Below are 12795 nucleotides of genomic sequence, written 5' to 3'. Positions count from 1 at the left end.
CATCAGGTATTCATCTTCCACAAGACACCAGATGCATGTTTTCCATGTATCATAATACTGAACCCATGGGTCGTCAATATCCGGATCTGTTATAAGAATTTATCTAGTTATTTTACTGTCCTTCGTTGACAGTTTAAAAACAAATTTAACTGCATATATTATGAATTTGTAATTTGTTAAAGTCACGATGTGGCTGAAATATTGCCAATGTGGCCATAAATCTTAACTCACTCACTCACCCTAAGAATTGACATGAAACAAGCGCTGTCCACTATGAGGGGATGAGGTGTTCATCTTCGACAAGACACCAGATGCATGTTTTCCATGTGTCATAATACAGACCCCATGTGTCATCAATATCTGGATCTGTTACCCCGCTCCACACCTTCCGCCAGATGGCTTCCCGCTTAATCTGTTTCAAGCATTCCGTTATATTATATTGATCCACCTCAACAACATGTCGATTTAATCCTGTTCAAACATTTTCAATACGCCCCTTGTACACTCCAGTAAATGTTTGATTTGCCATCAATATGTACATGGCGAGAAAATGTTCTTCAAAAAAGACATGCTTTTCATGGTGTTCTGAACGGACCACAGCATATAACCAAGTCCAATCTGTCAGGGACAACTGCGCAAAAGAAAGGAATTGCACCAAGGCCTATCGCAGTCATGTAAGGTCTGAATATAGCCAAGGTAGGCAAACAACACAACTACGTTATCTGTACGTCAATACCAAGGCAGGTGTATCTAGGGGTGAAAATATGCATGTGCATGGGTATATATAGATATAACACGATTACATCATGGATATGATTCATTATTTGATTGTTGTTTAACGCCGCACTCAGCCATATTACTGCTGTCTGTTCGAGTCTGAACCAGACAATCCAGGTGAGCTTAGAATCCATCACTGTACCAATATACTTATATTCCTCAACTCATACTATGATTTCGTTATCAGTGGCAATTGGCAACATCTTAGGTTTACTTTATCTGATTCTCTATTTACCAAGGACATCCGGCAAGGGCAATCAAGTGATCAACGAGCATCGATCTACGCAATTGGGATATGATGACATGTGTCAACCGATCCCGTTAATCGTCTCTTACAACAAGCATGAGTTGCTGAAGATTTGCTCTAACCCAGCTTAATTTCGTTGACAGTTATCCACTAATCTAAGCAGACTGTTAAAAACACATGCTGGAGCCTTGTGAATATTTTATACAGTTATTGTAATTATAAGGATTTGCGCATAATTTGCACGTTTAATATGTTTGTATTATGCGGAGATGACACGTGCACCTATGAACATAATCCCAACTTTGTAACGTCTTTAATCAAACAGCTGGTTATCTAACAACACATTTTCAAACAAATGGGACTATGATTTAGTTGTGAACTGGGTATATGTTAGCTCAGTTTGTCACTTGAATGTAACATGTTTATTTATCAGTTCGCTGCTATATCGGTATTTATAATAGAATCACGTTTGACTAGATAGGAACGTGGTAACTTAGAGCTGACCCTTCCACCCTTTGCCCTGGTTGATAAAACCCCAAGTGTTTCGCGACGTCAGCGATCATGCTGTTTTGTGCAAATGAAAGATCTATGGTTAGAAACGGCTGTACGGTTGACCTTCCCGTCTCAGTTGCAGAAGAAGAATCAGCACAAAATTAATAAAGATTATGAGTATTTTTTGCAGTGGGCGGCAGGGAAGTCCAGTGGTTCGCTTGTCAATGTACAATGTGTAAAACCCATTTCTGGTGTCCCTCGCCGTGATATTGCTGGAATATTGCTAAAAGCGACGTAAACCCATACTCAGTCAATCTTGTCTAGAGCAAGCATAGGATGTAGATTTTTACATGGTTATCAAGCTAAAAGTGACTACAGCCAAGTGGTCAGAGTTATATATATAACTAGATATAATGTCACCGATTTTCACAACAAAGCCGTTCACAAACATCCCACGATCCTGTTTGCACCGCCACACGTAAACATGGGAATCATCCAGTAGAACAGCACTGATGGTAAGAGACTCTTGTCATTCTGGATGTAGCCCACTCGAAGTGTATCCCACACAACTGATGAAGTGATAACTGACAGTTAGTTTGGTAGTTTGTTAGCTCACTGCAGCTTGGTAATACTTAACGCAGGGTATGCTGAACGATCCGACTATACGCATATATTTGTGAATCACTATCAAATAGTATGATACCAGGTGCTCCTACAAATGTGACGCACCCTGCAGCAGTGTTAACAGGAATCATAGAAGTCACAGCTGTAGAACCAATCCGATTGCAGCATGAATCACTACCAAATAGTATGATACCAGGTGTTCCTGAAAATGTGACGAATCCTGCTACAGTGTTGACAGTGTCGTTATATTGCTGGAATATTGCCAAAAGCGGCGTAAAATCATACTCACTCACCCAGTACGCCCATTTGAACCCTCCTCTGATAGTTTATTTTAGCAATCATTTTGCATTATCATAAACTAACAGACATTTTATAACACCCCATTTCATCTTTAGATTTCCTATGTCAGTCCTTAATTAATTATAAAAAACAAGGACATTTCGAGTCATGTGGCAGAGTGTAGAAGGATAACATTCATTTTCTGTCAAACCATGAAGCTGTGCCATATTTTCCCACGTCAAGACCAATTTCGATCATATCCAGACCGCTATCAAATAGCTGGAATATTGCTGAGTGCTGCGTTAAACGACAAATAAACAAACAAGAAAACTATCAAATTGGAATTGAAAAGAAGGATAACAATATATTGATGGACAACTCCTTTATTACGATAAGCACTCGTGAAGATCCGGGATACACGTGTCTTCAGCAGCCCATACTTGTTCTTAGAGGCGACTAACGATCACTGGATTGTCTGGTTCAAACTCGCTACGTTACAAACCGCTGCCATGTAGCTGGAATACTGCTCAGTGAGACGTTAAACAACAAAGTGACTAAGCTTGCCTGCTCTGATGTAGGTTGACCTGAACTACGTCACAAGGAGGACACAATATTGTGTGTGCGTGCGTGCGTGCGTGCGTGCGTGCGTGCGTGCGTGTGTGCGTGTGTATGTATGTGTGTGTTTGTTGGTTTTATTATTTGTTTTTTATGTGCGTGTGTGTATGGGCTGGGTGGGGATGGGGGTGGGGTGAGATTAACTTAGTAGAGCTGACTACTCGACTATCACCTTAAAACAGAGTGAGTGAGTTAAGATCGCATCGGCAATGTTTCGGCCATATCGTGACTATAAACAAATAATAATTTTGGTAAGAATAGAAATAAAGTAAAAAAGAAATTTCACCGAAGTACAGTAAAGCCAACTAGAATATTACAGATATGAAAATAAAACTAGCATGTAACTCTAAAACAGCTTAATTACAGAAGACAGTACAATATAAAAACAGGCTATATTTTGCCAACAACTGATGGTAGATCCTCATATTAGTGATGACGGGGACTTACAGTAAATGTGCTTGCTGCATGGACCCTAGCTGGATGTTACACCATATGGTTAAGGCTATGAAAAAGTACACATAAGTGGAGCACATGACACGATGCACTTCAAGACTTTAAGTGAGTGAGTGAGTTAAGATTTATAGTCACATCGGCAATATTTCAGCCATATCGTGACTTAAAAAGTTACAAATAAATTGCAACAACCTGTCGACGAAGAACAGTAAAACAGTTACCACAGATAGAAACATAAAATCAGTAAGTAAACTTAAAACATTTTAACTATATTTATTCGTAGCAGAGTGAAGTATCTGCTACTGGTCTCGGTATATAGAGGGACTCAGGCCTTCTGTGGAATATTAAAGTTACCTAATATTGTAGCTGTAATCGAAACGTGTCCATGATTCCTGTGTCCTGTGACCACTAAAAATCATATACATCACTACGTATCTGGCCTTATCTACTTGCAATGACGAAGCGCCCGACCATGTGCAGCCTGTTACGGCCTGGGACACAGCCCTAGCAGAGGCAGCTTGACTGAGTTGCATAATTCAGAGTTACTGTTTTGTGACGGTCAGCTACGTGGACAGCAAGTCGTTTACTTTATCTTAAGAAATATATAAAAATTTCGCTGATGGTTTAATAACATGCCTCAGGCCTAGAATCAGCCATTGACGTTTTCTGAATTGGGACTAGCGTTGTATTCAGACGTTTCCCAAGCGTTCTTCAATCGCCTAGTGTCGTCTATTTGTCGTCGTCGTCAACGCCAATGATGGACACACACGAGACTGAATTTGTGAACTGACTTTTATCACGATGCCTAGTGTCGAGTCATACAGATTTCAATATTCTACCATGACTTAAGTAAATACTGGATTGTGATTGGTTAGTTAAATTCATTAAGAGGTATATAACCACGTAAGAGAAGCTTCAAACATATCTTATCCTTAACGACGAAATGGAAAGAGATTAAGCACAATGATATCATTGGATAAAATGTTTTCGTTTGATTCGGTTGTAAATCAAATTTAGAGCTATTATACCTCTGATTTTCCAACACAGTATGTTTATCTCCTAATTATCCTGTCAACCGTCAAACAGTGATTAAAACGCCACAAATCAAACCGAAACAAGAGTAACCAATTCAGACACTGACCTACATTTCAGCCGATCCGAAATTTTTCGTATGAAAGTGAAAACAGACACTTCAAACAACTATGGTTACACAAAGTTCCGTTTCCTTGTTTCATAAAATGGTATTTACAAATGAAGTTTTAATTTTAAGCTTTTAAAAAATCGTATTTCTCTATTTTATGACGAGGTTTAGGCAGCAAGTCGTTAACGAAGACGTCACAGACAGCCCCTGTTTGAAGTGGTCGTACAATGATTCACAATTCATCTGTCTGACTGATTATACCTGTTATGTGTTCTTTGCGCTTGTTAAGTGTATTTTTGTAACGTACAATGTGATTGATATAATATGAATGCCGTACAAGACCGCCAAACGTTTCTAGCGGCCGAGCCTCGTTTTGAGATTTCCACGATTTCCAGATTTCCGTTTGTCAGAGCACACTGTTCGACAGGGCACGCTGCACGACGTGTTTGAAAGGATTATTAAGGAGCGTAGTGTTGCAATATGCAAGTGGTTACATATAGATGTATCAAAAATAACTCATTAATATCTACATATCCAGTTGAATGAGTTGGTCTCAAAATTCTGGACTGGTTATTGTACTAAGTTGCGCAAAGGGACAGAACCCAGTCAGCAGGAAACGAGACCGTTGTTTTGACTTGATGTTCTGTTTTTGCATTAAAAAGTGGCATAACATGAAATAATGCACAGTTACTTTATTCCTGTAGTATATCTCATTCTTGGTTGATTCAGGATTTTATTAATTAGATGAAAACAGTTTGTCCATTGTTATCATTGTCTTTAATCTCTTCCCATTTCGTCGTTAACGATAAGATATGTTAGAAGCCTTTCTGTCAGGGATACGCCTTCTACTCTGACACAGGTGCGGCTATAGTCAGTGTTGTGGTTTGGTGTACTTCCTGGTCGACAGGAGTGAGTGAGTGAGTGAGTGAGTGAGTGAGTGAGTGAGTGAGTGAGTGAGTGAGTGAGTGAGTGAGTGAGTGAGTGAGTGAGTGAGTGAGTGAGTGAGTGAGTGAGTGAGTGAGTGAGTGAGTGAGTGAGTGAGTGAGTGAGTGAGTGAGTGAGTGAGTGAGTGAGTGAGTGAGTGAGTGAGTGAGTGAGTGAGTGAGTGAGTGAGTGAGTGAGTGAGTGTTGTAACTTGCATGTCGTTGTGTGCTGTAATATGATATAGGAAAGGTCTTGACTGTCGCTCGTGTAGAGTACAACAATACCATTCATCACTACTTGCCCCTTTCCATATCCCGACAGAGTGAGTGAGGCACTTTGGCACTATTTCGGCCAAATAGTGACTAAAACGGTAAATACTTTATAATTTTTTTCATAAAATCTGTCGCCAAATGACTGTCAAACAACTAGTATATCACAGTTAGAAATTTAAAACTAGTATGTAAGTTAAAATGATATATTATTTATGACATTACAACATAAAAATGAATACATGACACTTTTATGGATAACAACTTCCTCGTATTCTTTACACGACGTTTCAGAGCTAATTCGTGTAAAGAATGAAAAGAAGTTGTTATCCATAAATGTGTCACGTATTCAGGTTCGTCCAACTTCTAAATGTCTTTCAAAAACAACATAAAAATTTGCTGTAGATCGCCAGCAAGTGAGTAACCCGACAGAAGATCACTATTCGGCTTGTCCCAGAATAACACATCCGTGACCAACTCGTGTTATTCCCGGACAAGCCGAAGAGCGACTCGTGCCCCTCTGGAGGGATGGCACATTGGCGCATGAACATCAGAACTACTATAAACAAGAACGATGTCTCTATTCCTGTCCGGTTCCAATGGGACTTGATATCACCGAAGTACTCGTATATTGAACTGATATCTTTGTTTTCGTTGTTAATTATTCATTAAAAGAATTAAACCTAAGAAACGAATACAACAAATAGAAGGGGGAAAATATTTGTTAAACACACAATCTAAGTAATTATTACCAGCTGTTGACATTATATTTCTAAATGTATAATTCTAAAAAAGGTTTAAGAATCACAAATGGGATTTGTTTTATTGAATATGCAAAGAAAATGATCTTTTCTTCAGCTACATTAAATACCAAAGCAGGTACTCAAAGATGACTGTAAAATATTTCTCAAACTGAACATTCGTGTAACCTTGCTGCCAAACCCCTTAGAATTTAAAAATGAATACGTTGAAAAAAATAAGCAGAATGACTCCCAAAAAGTCAGATGAAAATATGCCCAGAGATATGAAAAAGGTACTCAATTTTAAAGATAAAGTTGATTAGTTACATATAGTAATAATATCCTTGTTTCGAAACTCGGAGAGATTTATACCTATATATGTTTTTAAAAAAGTGGAAAGCGCACGTACAATCTCCGAAACAAGCTACCAAGACCCATGAGAGCCGTTATGTAAACAAACTCACATGAGTGTATTTGAATCGCTTTCCGTCCCTGGCATTATCCATACTAAAAACTTCACGCGAGACAACACATTTCTGTTAGCTATGTTATTTGTACTGTCAATATGACGATGTATATTATTCATGATTTTTTAAACAATGCCATAATTCCATAAAAGATTTTATTACTCGGGATTATTTTTATCAAAACACCGCAATCACAGAGCGTTCTGACTGGTTTGTCGTATTTTCGCACATAACAAGCATCGAAAGGGGGACGACATTAGAATATCTGTTTAACAAATATTTTTGCTCCTTCTTTTAGTTGTATCAGAGAGGTTTACTTCATTAAGCGAAATAAGTATATGATAGAAAAAGCAATACGATAAACAAGAGCTTCGGTGATATAAGGTACCATCTGAATCAAACAGGGATAGAGTTATCGTTCTTGTTTGAAGTAGTTCTGATGTTCATACGCCTAAATGAAATCATTCAAGTGTGGCACGAGTCGCTATTCGGCCTGTCCCGGAATAACACGAGTTGGTCACGAATGCAAACTTGTGTAGTAACCGCCACTCATACAACTTTTATGGAAGACACCACATTATTGCTGCTACCATACAGACAATGCTAGAAGTAAGGGGCCAGATCAATACCTGGTTCAACACAACAAGTTCCTATCGAAGACATTTTAAGGGGTAATATTTCGTTCAATTCTAAAGGTGGTGGTATATTAACATGTAGAAATGTTACTTATTTATTTTACTGAAGCTTTTTTACTGTGGGGATTACATTTTGATGTTTTCGACAGTGACCTCTCTCGATTCAACCTTCGTAAACTGTAAGCCAGTTACAGAGGTAATCATCACAATCGTATCCATAAATGTGTCACGTATTCAGGTTCGTCCAACTTCTAAATGTCTTTCAAAAACAACATAAAAATTTGCTGTAGATCGCCAGCAAGTGAGTAACCCGACAGAAGATCACTATTCGGCTTGTCCCAGAATAACACATCCGTGACCAACTCGTGTTATTCCCGGACAAGCCGAAGAGCAGCCTGTTACGGCCTGGGACACAGCCCTAGCAGAGGCAGCTTGACTGAGTTGCATAATTCAGAGTTACTGTTTTGTGACGGTCAGCTACGTGGACAGCAAGTCGTTTACTTTATCTTAAGAAATATATAAAAATTTCGCTGATGGTTTAATAACATGCCTCAGGCCTAGAATCAGCCATTGACGTTTTCTGAATTGGGACTAGCGTTGTATTCAGACGTTTCCCAAGCGTTCTTCAATCGCCTAGTGTCGTCTATTTGTCGTCGTCGTCAACGCCAATGATGGACACACACGAGACTGAATTTGTGAACTGACTTTTATCACGATGCCTAGTGTCGAGTCATACAGATTTCAATATTCTACCATGACTTAAGTAAATACTGGATTGTGATTGGTTAGTTAAATTCATTAAGAGGTATATAACCACGTAAGAGAAGCTTCAAACATATCTTATCCTTAACGACGAAATGGGAAGAGATTAAGCACAATGATATCATTGGATAAAATGTTTTCGTTTGATTCGGTTGTAAATCAAATTTAGAGCTATTATACCTCTGATTTTCCAACACAGTATGTTTATCTCCTAATTATCCTGTCAACCGTCAAACAGTGATTAAAGAAAACGCCACAAATCAAACCGAAACAAGAGTAACCAATTCAGACACTGACCTACATTTCAGCCGATCCGAAATTTTTCGTATGAAAGTGAAAACAGACACTTCAAACAACTATGGTTACACAAAGTTCCGTTTCCTTGTTTCATAAAATGGTATTTACAAATGAAGTTTTAATTTTAAGCTTTTAAAAAATCGTATTTCTCTATTTTATGACGAGGTTTAGGCAGCAAGTCGTTAACGAAGACGTCACAGACAGCCCCTGTTTGAAGTGGTCGTACAATGATTCACAATTCATCTGTCTGACTGATTATACCTGTTATGTGTTCTTTGCGCTTGTTAAGTGTATTTTTTGTAACGTTACAATGTGATTGATATAATATGAATGCCGTACAAGACCGCCAAACGTTTCTAGCGGCCGAGCCTCGTTTTGAGATTTCCACGATTTCCAGATTTCCGTTTGTCAGAGCACACTGTTCGACAGGGCACGCTGCACGACGTGTTTGAAAGGATTATTAAGGAGCGTAGTGTTGCAATATGCAAGTGGTTACATATAGATGTATCAAAAATAACTCATTAATATCTACATATCCAGTTGAATGAGTTGGTCTCAAAATTCTGGACTGGTTATTGTACTAAGTTGCGCAAAGGGACAGAACCCAGTCAGCAGGAAACGAGACCGTTGTTTTGACTTGATGTTCTGTTTTTGCATTAAAAAGTGGCATAACATGAAATAATGCACAGTTACTTTATTCCTGTAGTATATCTCATTCTTGGTTGATTCAGGATTTTATTAATTAGATGAAAACAGTTTGTCCATTGTTATCATTGTGTTTAATCTCTTCCCATTTCGTCGTTAACGATAAGATATGTTAGAAGCCTTTCTGTCAGGGATACGCCTTCTACTCTGACACAGGTGCGGCTATAGTCAGTGTTGTGGTTTGGTGTACTTCCTGGTCGACAGGAGTGAGTGAGTGAGTGAGTGAGTGAGTGAGTGAGTGAGTGAGTGAGTGAGTGAGTGAGTGAGTGAGTGAGTGAGTGAGTGAGTGAGTGAGTGAGTGAGTGAGTGAGTGAGTGAGTGAGTGAGTGAGTGAGTGAGTGAGTGAGTGAGTGAGTGAGTGAGTGAGTGAGTGAGTGAGTGAGTGAGTGTGAGTGGTGAGTGAGTGAGTGAGGAGTGAGGAGGAGTGAGGAGTGAGTGAGTGAGTGAGTGAGTGAGTGAGTGAGTGAGTGTTGTAACTTGCATGTCGTTGTGTGCTGTAATATGATATAGGAAAGGGCTTGACTGTCGCTCGTGTAGAGTACAACAATACCATTCATCACTACTTGCCCCTTTCCATAGCCCGACAGAGTGAGTGAGGCACTTTGGCACTATTTCGGCCAAATAGTGACTAAAACGGTAAATACTTTATAATTTTTTTTCATAAAATCTGTCGCCAAATGACTGTCAAACAACTAGTATATCACAGTTAGAAATTTAAAACTAGTATGTAAGTTAAAATGATATATTATTTATGACATTACAACATAAAAATGAATACATGACACTTTTATGGATAACAACTTCCTCGTATTCTTTACACGACGTTTCAGAGCTAATTCGTGTAAAGAATGAAAAGAAGTTGTTATCCATAAATGTGTCACGTATTCAGGTTCGTCCAACTTCTAAATGTCTTTCAAAAACAACATAAAAATTTGCTGTAGATCGCCAGCAAGTGAGTAACCCGACAGAAGATCACTATTCGGCTTGTCCCAGAATAACACATCCGTGACCAACTCGTGTTATTCCCGGACAAGCCGAAGAGCGACTCGTGCCCCCCTCTGGAGGGATGGCACATTGGCGCATGAACATCAGAACTACTATAAACAAGAACGATGTCTCTATTCCTGTCCGGTTCCAATGGGACTTGATATCACCGAAGTACTCGTATATTGAACTGATATCTTTGTTTTCGTTTTAATTATTCATTAAAAGAATTAAACCTAAGAAACGAATACAACAAATAGAAGGGGAAATATTTGTTAAACACACACAATCTAAGTAATTATTACCAGCTGTTGACATTATATTTCTAAATGTATAATTCTAAATAAGGTTTAAGAATCACAAATGGGATTTGTTTTATTGAATATGCAAAGAAAATGATCTTTTCTTCAGCTACATTAAATACCAAAGCAGGTACTCAAAGATGACTGTAAAATATTTCTCAAACTGAACATTCGTGTAACCTTGCTGCCAAACCCCTTAGAATTTAAAAATGAATACGTTGAAAAAAATAAGCAGAATGACTCCCAAAAAGTCAGATGAAAATATGCCCAGAGATATGAAAAAATGTACTCAATTTTAAAGATAAAGTTGATTAGTTACATATAGTAATAATATCCTTGTTTCGAAACTCGGAGAGATTCATACCTATATATGTTTTTAAAAAAGTGGAAAGCGCACGTACAATCTCCGAAACAAGCTACCAAGACCCATGAGAGCCGTTATGTAAACAAACTCACATGAGTGTATTTGAATCGCTTTCCGTCCCTGGCATTATCCATACTAAAAACTTCACGCGAGACAACACATTTCTGTTAGCTATGTTATTTGTACTGTCAATATGACGATGTATATTATTCATGATTTTTTAAACAATGCCATAATTCCATAAAAGATTTTATTACTCGGGATTATTTTTATCAAAACACCGCAATCACAGAGCGTTCTGACTGGTTTGTCGTATTTTCGCACATAACAAGCATCGAAAGGGGGACGACATTAGAATATCTGTTTAACAAATATTTTTGCTCCTTCTTTTAGTTGTATCAGAGAGGTTTACTTCATTAAGCGAAATAAGTATATGATAGAAAAAGCAATACGATAAACAAGAGCTTCGGTGATATAAGGTACCATTTGAATCAAACAGGGATAGAGTTATCGTTCTTGTTTGAAGTAGTTCTGATGTTCATACGCCTAAATGAAATCATTCAAGTGTGGCACGAGTCGCTATTCGGCCTGTCCCGGAATAACACGAGTTGGTCACGAATGCAAACTTGTGTAGTAACCGCCACTCATACAACTTTTATGGAAGACACCACATTATTGCTGCTACCATACAGACAATGCTAGAAGTAAGGGACCAGATCAATACCTGGTTCAACACAACAAGTTCCTATCGAAGACATTTTAAGGGGTAATATTTCGTTCAATTCTAAAGGTGGTGGTATATTAACATGTAGAAATGTTACTTATTTATTTTACTGAAGCTTTTTTACTGTGGGGATTACATTTTGATGTTTTCGACAGTGACCTCTCTCGATTCAACCTTCGTAAACTGTAAGCCAGTTACAGAGGTAATCATCACAATCGTGTTCAATTCAATCCACAAAAGGTAGTTGACGTTCCTCATTGATTGTAGCGGTTATGTTTATGCCCATTGTCCATGGTAACACTGAAACATATCCACGTCAACTACAGTTGCGTGACACGGAATTGACAAAGTTCCTCAATGATTGTAGCTGTTCTCTTCAAACCCATTGCCTCGGTCGTTATTTATCGCATAACGATAAATACATGTTATCCATGTTTCTGTGAGAAGTACAGTGTTATCTGTTATCCCGCTCCAAACACGATGTGATCTGGCGTTCTTCATGTTTTATCTTTATGTCTCCACTGAATTACCCGATTCACCTGAACATAAATCCTGCAAATTCTGATCAAATATAAGAGAAGATAATCTATTATCCCGAAGAAAATTACCGTACACGGTTGCTTGTTCACATTCAAAACAATACACAAAAAACATGCGCCCACCCAAACACCCATACGTATATTATGTCAAATATTACTATACTCCCCGTCAAAAGTTTAGACTCACTAGTGTAAATGTAGCCACTTACTTCAGTCAACTGTTCTAAATCAGATTTTGCAAAATATTCCACACTGTTTAAACGTACTGTTTACACATGAACTGATGTATTGTAAAACAAAGTCGTAACGTTGAAAACATTATTGTCACGAGTTCAATAAATGATGAAAGACAGTGAAAATTGTCGAATTCTTAAGGCAACTTTTCATCCAATCGCAGCTGTTCACATGTCCGATGTTTGCACATTCTTTTCAGCAATTTGATTTATGATCCTCGT

General features: G+C 38.2%; 1 long non-coding RNA gene across 1 annotated transcript; it reads left to right on the top strand.

Moving 5' to 3' along the window:
- Positions 1 to 5119: 5119 nt before the first annotated feature.
- LOC124290785 lies at positions 5120 to 8628 on the top strand. The gene is made up of 3 exons (XR_006902037.1): positions 5120 to 5130; positions 8402 to 8480; positions 8597 to 8628. It is a non-coding gene; the product is annotated as an uncharacterized LOC124290785 (long non-coding RNA).
- Positions 8629 to 12795: the final 4167 nt, after the last annotated feature.

Source organism: Haliotis rubra, unplaced genomic scaffold (genome assembly GCF_003918875.1).
Source record: "Haliotis rubra isolate DU_JTF1 unplaced genomic scaffold, ASM391887v1 Scf474, whole genome shotgun sequence".
In the NCBI taxonomy this organism is placed as follows: domain Eukaryota; kingdom Metazoa; phylum Mollusca; class Gastropoda; order Lepetellida; family Haliotidae; genus Haliotis; species Haliotis rubra.
The sequence above is the reverse complement of the archived record's forward strand: the minus strand, read 5'-3'. Positions and strand labels throughout refer to the sequence as shown.